The 9049-nt window shown below is 41.7% G+C and overlaps 1 protein-coding gene across 3 annotated transcripts in view; it reads left to right on the top strand.

Moving 5' to 3' along the window:
• Window positions 1-558: 558 nt before the first annotated feature.
• Window positions 559-9049, top strand: part of satb1b (SATB homeobox 1b) — a 55754-nt gene continuing 47263 nt past the window's right edge. Inside the window, exon 1 of one of the 3 annotated variants that reach the window (XM_063879849.1) lies at window positions 559-929. The gene's annotated coding sequence lies outside the window, so the exon portion shown is untranslated. The remainder of the gene's footprint in view (window positions 930-9049) is intronic. The other 2 variants (XM_063879852.1, XM_063879851.1) reach the window with 2 other exon arrangements.

Raw genomic sequence — 9049 nt, 5'->3', positions numbered from 1 at the left:
CCAGTAAAAGCCTTGTTTCAATTGGAGAAAATTAATGGAAAAATTGAATTTCTTTCGGCAACAGCAAGAAAACAGACTCCCTCATCAGCATTGTTCAAACTTAATTATTCTTGAAAACTTTTTCATGCAGCTTTAAACAAATCATCTCATGTTAATAAACAGCTATTTAATGTTTGTAAGAGCATCTGATGTATGGCAGACTATAGCGTGCTTTATGGTTTCATATTCCGCTCAGGTGTGCGGGGAGCTGGCAGGTTGCCCTCCGCTGTTAAAACAACAGGCTCTGACTCTATACGGAACAAAACGCACGCCGCTGCGCGCAAACGGCTATTTACCAGACTTTTTACCCCCTTCTTCTTCTTCTTCTTCTTCTTGACATGCAAACATGTGGCGTGTAAATATGAAAATGAATGAGTGTGAGAGCTCTCCTGGCACTGACTTCTCCCCCCTCTCTCTCTCGCTCTCTCTTTCTTCCGCTCTCTCTCGCGCTCTCTCTCTCTGTGTCCCCGGAGAGCAGCGCGTCGGAGAGGAGCGGCTGTAAAAACCAAAGTGGGGCAATGAGACAAGCTGCGCCACAGCTGGCAAATCATCGATTTGAGCATCAGAAACGGGGAGGGGCGGTTCGTTTACCTGCCACCCTCTCAAAGCAGCCCTCCTCACATGCCGCTACTCTCCTCTCCTCTACTTCACCTCCGCTGCTCACATTTCTGCGCTCCATCCGCCGTGTGCGCTCCTCAACTTCAACCTCCGCCTGTGCGGTTTCTACAACACGACTCCCCCCTCCTCAACCATAGGACTTTTGACTTTTTAAAAACAGTTTTTCCTCCCACATAGCAGTTGCCTATTTTTGGATCGCTCATCGTGGAGCAGTGACAAGAGGTTGCTCAACTTTTGATGGAAAACAAGAGGTTGGGCGACTGACTTCTAAGGTACGGTCCCACAGTGTGCACTGCTAAATGTGTCTATGCTGTCATTCTTTCACGTGCATGTCGAGTGTATCAGCACATTTTCTGCATATGTTTTAAACCATATTTGTTTTATCGCACGACTTGTAAAAATAAGGTTAATCTCCACGGAATAAGAAGGATAAACGACGCGGTTGTAAATGAATTAAAAGCTATTTCAGACCTATCTGCCAAATCACTTAAAACCCACACCAACCAAGAGTGGCTGCTAGGATTTAATATTTTATAAAGAAGGGGGGGGGGGAAACAAGAATATGAATGTAATCCTTAATGGTAAATACAAACGCACGCATTAGAACTTTTTTTGCCTTCTAATTCTAAATGTGAAGAAACAGGCCTGTATTTCTGCACGAATAAGCGAAGCACTCGTGATATTCGCGGGGTTAAGTAAATCCATCTCCTGTTATTCATTTAACAACTTATTCTGCGCGCAGCAGAGGAGCAATAAGTGATGCTGCTGCTGACCTGATGACTTTAGCAACCACTGATCTTGAGTTGTAAAAAGAACATACCTTAAACGTATTGTTCTTTTTTCAGATTATTATTTTATGCATCCTGTTTGTCACAACTCGTTTCAAATTTTTCTCTTTTTACTCATCATGACGAAGTGTTGACAAACTACAGTTGTTACCAAACCGCTGACATGTCTTTTAGAAATGCTGAAGCTATTGCAGCCCAACTACCCATCTACTTTTACTACTTTTTATTAGGCCATTAGAGACACTTCATTTATTCTTTCCACATACTTACTATTTAATTACGTGTCAACTTGCTTCAACACTTTTATTGCTAGCATGAAGCACTTTGTGTAACTCTCAAAAAGACACTCCACTGGCTGTGTCTGACAGGGTAAAAAAAAAAGGCAAACAAACAGTTAATACTTGTATTTCTCCCTGCATGACTTGTTGTGAGGCAGTCAGATAGAAGTGATGATACAGAGATGGTGTAGTAATGCTGCATGGTCTGCCTTGTGGCTTTTGTCAGTGCTGATAAAGTAATTTCAGGTAACCAGACGTGTGTATGTGTGTGTGTGTGTGTGTGTGTGTGTGTGTGTGTGTGTGAGAGAGATAGAGGCAGAGCAGTTATGAGAAGATGTATTGCCAGCTTAAAACTGCGTGGGCACTGGTGTGTTGCGGTTTACAGGTTTTTAAAGGTTTCACTCTTTGCTCCTTCAGAAAATAGCTGACTGCACACACCAGCATGGCCAGTGGATTTCACTTGTACTATTTATATGTAGATATAAGCACAAACACTCTTCTTAAATAGACTAGAATTAATATTGTAGGTACATCTGTAAAGATTATATTTGTTCATTTAGCCCAGAAGCTCTATGAAAATGATCAAAGAAAATCACAATGACCTTTTGTGTAACAATTTGCATTAAATAGGAAACTTGATCAGATAATTAAAGGGTTATTATCCTGGAATGATCTTCAGCCTCCTGTGTCCCCGGTTGTTTATTATCACGATGTTTGGTTTCGGGTTGTGTGCTTTGCTTACGTGCGATCACGAGGTCCAGCAAGGCACCTCTGCATGGAAAAAAGCAGGTTATGGCAGAGCACCGGTGTGTTTCTTCTTTTTATCTTTTCAGATCTAAGGCCGTTCAAGGTGCTGTGGCTTATCTGGTCAGTGCATTTTTACAGCAGTGACACAAAGCCCTTTTCCTGTGTCAGGCTGCGATGAATCGGTTCTTGTAAAAGTTCTCAGACAAAGCCTCAACGGCACCTTGTGAACATTAAAACAGAACTTCTCGGTTTCACTCCTCGGCTCAGCCTTTATTAGAACCACCCTTTTCCATCAGTTTGTGGTTTTTAAAAGTAGCACCAAAATGTTTACACTTACATATCCACAACAGCGTGTCAGTCTGTTAGGTAAAAACGCCTGTACATAAACTTGTTTGGCAGCAATGATAAGAATCAGTGTGCGGATGCCAGGTCACACACATCCAGCAGTAAAGCATAAACATCTGTCGTAGCTTATTAGTGTGAAATTAATTCCTTTGAGTGTGTTTTGTCATGTTCACGGTTCTTACAGTAACCTTACTATGATTTACAATTAGGAAGAGAACACGGAAAACACCGAAGTGTTTCCCTCTTTCTGCTTTTGTTCTTATAACTTAAAGATGTATTTTTTCCCCTCACGGTTTAGTTTTGTTTTCATTACAACTCACCGAAACTAGTGCAAGTTGCATGTACTGTACTGTGTAGTAACCGGAAATCAGCTTGTCAGCTTCCTCTCTCGCTGTCTTTTCCTTTTAAATCCCAGTGGCACCTTTGCGTCAAAACCTTCTGTTATTGCCTCTTCAGGTTGTGAGGTCGGCGTTGTGTAAACTGTGGGACAGGAGGGACGGCGAGGTCTGTGTATCACCAGTTAAACCATGTACCCCTCCAGTGTTAACCAGATTAGTAAAGTACAATAGAGCGGATGCATGTTGTCGTGCCGGGCTCTCGCTCAATCTGAGGTTAACAGACGCTGAAGAGCAGGTTGTCAGATGAGAGCGAAGGATGACAAAGTTTGCCCTGCGACCCTTAGAGACCAATTAGTGTTCACATTGGAGAGCACAGGTTGTTATTTCTTTTGTTGTTTTTGCTGTGCGGTATGCTCTGATAATGATATCAAGAATGCTTCATCACTTTGATTTCAAATTGAATTATGCTCTAAATCAGGGAAATTAAAAAGGTCTATGGAAAGTTTTGTTGCCACGCACACAAAAAAAAATCCTTTAAGTATTTAACGCTGTCTTTGTGTTGGAGTTGTGCGTTGAATTCTCGCAGCAAAAAAATGCAGATTATTAAAACCCCCGACTGCTGGGTATTTACTGGGAGTTTAGAATGAGGCTGCGCCTCACTTTGCTGAGACTGATATCTCTGCTAAAACCATTAATCGTCTTTCTTTACCACCTCGATAATTATCTCTGTAGCAAAATAACAGCTCAGCAAACAGTGAAATTATACCTGTGGTAGGGAGCAGAGTAAATACCTGTTTAGCTGCCAGCAAATGTATTTATTAGACTGTCGCCAGTAAATAAGAGGCCTGTCTCGTTTTTTAATGTGTGGCTCTTTGGGGATTCCACCCCTCCACACACCCCCATCCCTCCTCTCTATGAAATAGCTCTGTTATGATTGCTAATAGAGGAGAAAGATAACAATGATTCCCAGCCTTTTTTTTTATGACATGCTACAACTAGTTTGGAAAAGGAAAAGGTTGGTGCGTTGATAGGGACCGCTGCATTCCAGGGCTCAAAAAATGTAAGAAAGCCCCCCCCCCGACAGCTACAGAGATACCACCCTGGGTGAGTGCTTAGTGTGTGATTCAGGAGTTAAAGCTCATTTTGTCATTATCTGGAAAGTTCTTTATATAAATGAAAAAGAGTGGGGGTTTGAGGGTAATGTTGTCCCAGCATGTTTTACTGCATTTTTTTCTGGCATTTGCTTTGCATACTGTTGATCCAGATTCCTTGGCTTACTGATAAAAGCGTCACATTCTTTTTGGGTCTTGACAGTCAGCCCCGTTTCGTTGGCGTGTCCTCCCCGGGAGATAAAATACCCAAAGTCCATCATGTCGGTTTGTCACGCTTTTGCAAAATGACATCCCTCTTATGTTAGATTTCTTTTTTTGTTCCCGTTATTTAGCTTGCTTCATGCTACCATGGCAAATATAATTTAAGCAAGCATATACCTCTAAGTTTTCACGATTCAAATCACATTATTACATGTCTCATCATGTGTTTGTTTGTTTTTTTATTTCCTGAGAGGGAAAAAAACTCATTGTCTTTTATTCCGATGCTTGTCTTTATCCAATCTGTGTAGGTTTTTCTGAGTCCTTTGTTCGGAGGAAAAAAAGGGAGCGATTTAGAGGAAAGCGCATCCCGCTAAGATCAGGTTGTTAATACCCACCCACATACTCCAATGAAACAATTTCAACAGATACTGTATTCTCCGCCTGTGTCTCACACTCACACCCTTGCCTTATCAACTGTTTTGTTCGTCAGAGGATGGATGATGAATCCTTTGACAAGGGATTAAAATAAGCAAAGAAAAATATGTAGATAAAGAAGCACATCCTTAAGTCTGCACCTCTTATTCAATACTCCTGCTTGAGCCTCAATATTAAGAGCCGTTTTCCCCACATGCTCACATCCCATCACTCCTTTCATCTCAGCGTAGCGCCACTTCTCGCACACAGAGACGAGTAACACCATCCCATCCCCTGCCTTCATTTCTTTAACACTCCCAAGAACTCCCCACAAGGCCGGGATACTGTGCCCTTCACCGCCTCTCCCCCAGGTCAGGAAAATTCAGCAGGTTGTGGCAACCTTTCTCACCCCTTCAATCTGTGCCACAAATCCATCTTCAGTATCTATTACACACACACAAACATGCTTTTAGTTCCAATTCTGTTAGTTGTATTTCTGTTGCGACCCACGAGGCAGAAATTAGACTTTAATTATTCTGTCATGTGATGACCGGAGTCAAACAAGCGGTGACAGAAAAGTTATTTATTCAAAAACGGCCCTGGCTCTGTTGCCCGTTGATTGTTCTTTGACTGATTGGTTTTATAATTTGATAAAGAGATAGAGAGGGGGTTTTAAACAAGGCGGTGAAGGGTCCTTTTAGAGGTGCCGTTTTAAATCTTTAATCCAGATTCCTGTGAGGAAGATCATTCTACACTGAGCTGGCTTTCTTTTAGTTTTGCTCAGCATGAACCCCATGATACTGAAGACAGCTGTAGAGTCAGGGTTCACGCTCAGGTCCGGAACCTGCAAAGAGGCCTTGTTCCACCTTGAGCGGATGTACATGTTTCTGTGTGCGGCGTGCATGGGTGTGGGAGTTGCATTTTGTACAGTGCTCACCACACATCGTAAAGGTGGGTGTCGAGAGCGGAGAGTTGCGATCTGGTGTTACCGGATCAGTTATTGTCTTTCAAACATCACCTTAGGTGGAAAAACGTCCTGATATGGGAGAACCACTGAAGCCAATTGGCGTTAGGCCTTCCTGTCAGCAGACCTTAGGTGCAGACCACTCGCTCCGCTTCTATTTCTGTCGACTTCATGTGATTATAAAACAATTAAGCACTTAGGAGTCGACTCTCAGTTCATTACATCCCCCTTGTTCTTTCTTTCTCCCTTTTCTTCCTCCTCCCACACCGAAGCACGGACATATGAGAAATGCAGAAATCACCTTATTTTACTAGTAATTGAAAGCTGCACTAGCAGTATGAGAGGCTAATGGAAAACACAAAACTAATTTGATTTGGAGGATATGTTCATTATGAAATATTTAGTCTATCTGTGCTTACCTCGTAACAACTGATTAACCAATGTTTCATGGTCCTCAGACATCTTATGAGGGAATATTAATAAACCGCAACCATCAGCTCAATATACAGTTATATGTGTATACTATATTAAGTGTAATAGAAACCTTGGCTGTGTTTTTGTGCAACAGTTGTGCAGGAAGATCAGTCATTTAAAAGAAAGCTGTTACTCTCAAACAGACAATTGGATTTCTGAGAAAAGGATAAGCAAAGTGAGACCTTAGCGAAGAATGGGTTGCCGCTTAGTAACCGTCAGATTTGAAGTCTTTTTGTGTTTTGTTTTACTAGAAGATTTTGGTTAATCTGGATACTGTAATTAGCATTTCCTCACATAAGAAAAACTTACAAATGCCATAGAGGGAAATTATTTCGTTGTTCCAAATACAGTCAGGATAAAAATTGCATTTGTTTATTCATGAAATACTATCTACTTCTGCATAAACTCAGGGCTTTTGTTTAGACAGACTGATTTCATGTTTTTTACTACTTATTTAACTTCTTGTTGGTTTTGCACGGCATCCAGTGTACACCACCCTCCTTTCCTTTTTTCACTGAACATGTCATCTTCTGTCTCGCTGAGGTTCATCTGTGCCCACACTGATGCAGACGTGCTTTGACACGTTCCCAAACAGATTATTAAATCCTTTGCAGCCTTTAATAATACTATTATGTTTGTGTGTGTGTTTTTATTGTGGGAGACACTTGAAGAAAGAGCTCAAAGTCAAACCAGTGACAGTGCTTACCCTCATGCTATTTATGTGCGCTCAGACTGGATGCGCAGACTAATTTGTATTAGTAAACCAAATAATCGTATTAATCCCCATTAGAAGCATCACAAGTGGTGAGCATGAAGACATCACAACACCTACGTACAGTCAGTGATGGCGCCGGCTTCGCCTGACACAGTAAATAAAGGAAGAGGCTTCTCTATGTTGAGCCAACACTGATTCTGAAACTGTATTTTATTTTTCCCCCCTTTGTATGTTGCTTATTGCTGTCTTTAAATGAAATAGACATAATATTTCATTCCTCATGAGATATAAACATGTGGTTTAAAAAGCAGCAGGCCAGATGTAATAGTTGCGATAAATGAGTTTTGGTCAAAACATACAGTTCCTGTGGTAAAACAAACAGAGAAAGAGAAATGTATCTGCGGTGTAATGCTATGACTCCTGACATTTATGTATGAGGTGTCTTTTGTTGCATTTTAGCATCCAGTCTGTCATTTTGTATGTTTCCTATACAAATATAGCCAACATGCACACTATCTTTCCTGAACAATTACATACTGTATCTCCCCAACACAAAGCCGCACAGGCTTGTAAAAACCCACCTTGAACAGAGCTAAATCTGTATTCACCACCCGATTATAACAGCACACGGCTAGTATTTTTAAACAGACTTTCTGTATTTCAAAACCCATTTTTCCCCTCTTTTCTGTGTGATACAAAACGGTATATGTTAATTGATAATCAGCAGTGTTGATTCAGTGGTGCATTCAGTGCAAATCTGTGCCCTTCTGGATGTCAGAGGGTTTTCACAGCTACCTCGGTGCCAACGTAGCTGGCAGTGCCGGCACCTGTTGGCAGTGCCAAGGCCTGGCAGGGGTTATCGATGCTCTCTGATGGTGCCCGACAATCACAGTGGAAATGACTGCGGCTGCTTGCGTCATGCCAGATAGAAAAGAGCATTTGCCGACAATGGCTTGCTTTCACCGTCGCTCCTATTTTCCTAACGCTGCTAACTGCAGCCAGGGAAAAACACAAAAAAAAGGAGGAACGGGAGCTGCAGTGAACATGGTGTAAAACATGTCAACATGCAGAATGTAGTGCAGCCATGCCGTGCAGGTGATGCAAAGTGATCTGCTGAGGAGAAGCTTTGGGTGTGTGTGTGTGTGTGTGGGGGCGGGAGGGAGGGTGGCGGTGGCTGCAGCTTGTCGGTGCAATTCATGTTAATACATATCACAGTGACACAGATGAACCTCAACAGTAAGCACAGTCTAAAATGCTGCACATTACATTCAGGCAAAGATATTACTTGATTTTATTTCTAAATATTTTTGGGGAAAAAAGGGCAATTTCATCCTCTTTAATGTACCACTTATTTAGCACAAAGCTGAAGAAAGACAGTAACTTCAATTTGATTCATTCGTGAATTTCACTTTCATGTCTTCAGTGACTTTGCGGAAATCTTTATCACATTTCTCAGAAGCACAATAATATCTCACATTGGAATGAATCTGAACATGTAGTAATTACTCCACTGTTTGGGTCTTTTATTCAGACACATAGTAGAGCCATTTAACCACACTGTGCACCGCAGCTGTGTTTAGTACACAGCTTTGGCAGCTCACTGAAGCCCCGAGAATGGTTAAGATAAGAATTGATCACTGAATCTGTGCAGCAGCCTCTGCTCATGAATTCAAACGTGTTGGGGTCTCATGTGAGCAGTTTCAACATTTCTTCCATTTCCTGTTGAAAAACCACAGATGTAGGACCCTTTTCAAAATGCAGTCGCCCCCTCAAAACGTACACCTTCTGCTAACAGGGTGTCAATATTGCAAGACATTGTTCCATCTGGGGTCCGAAAGGTGAGTTTCACATTGTATTTTTCCGTTAAAAGCTTCTTCGCTAGCCTTCTGCTGTGAATTCATAATGCAACCACAAATGTACTAAAAAAGAAGAAAACTGTTGACCTCAGTTGGGTGGGTGGAAAATGATTTGGCTTCACAGATATGTAGGGGTTGAATGACAAGTGTAAATGTGTTG

This window comes from Eleginops maclovinus, chromosome 3 (genome assembly GCF_036324505.1).
Source record: "Eleginops maclovinus isolate JMC-PN-2008 ecotype Puerto Natales chromosome 3, JC_Emac_rtc_rv5, whole genome shotgun sequence".
In the NCBI taxonomy this organism is placed as follows: Eukaryota; Metazoa; Chordata; class Actinopteri; order Perciformes; family Eleginopidae; genus Eleginops; species Eleginops maclovinus.
Note: the sequence above shows the minus strand (reverse complement) of the source record. Positions and strands in the feature narration are given on the sequence as shown.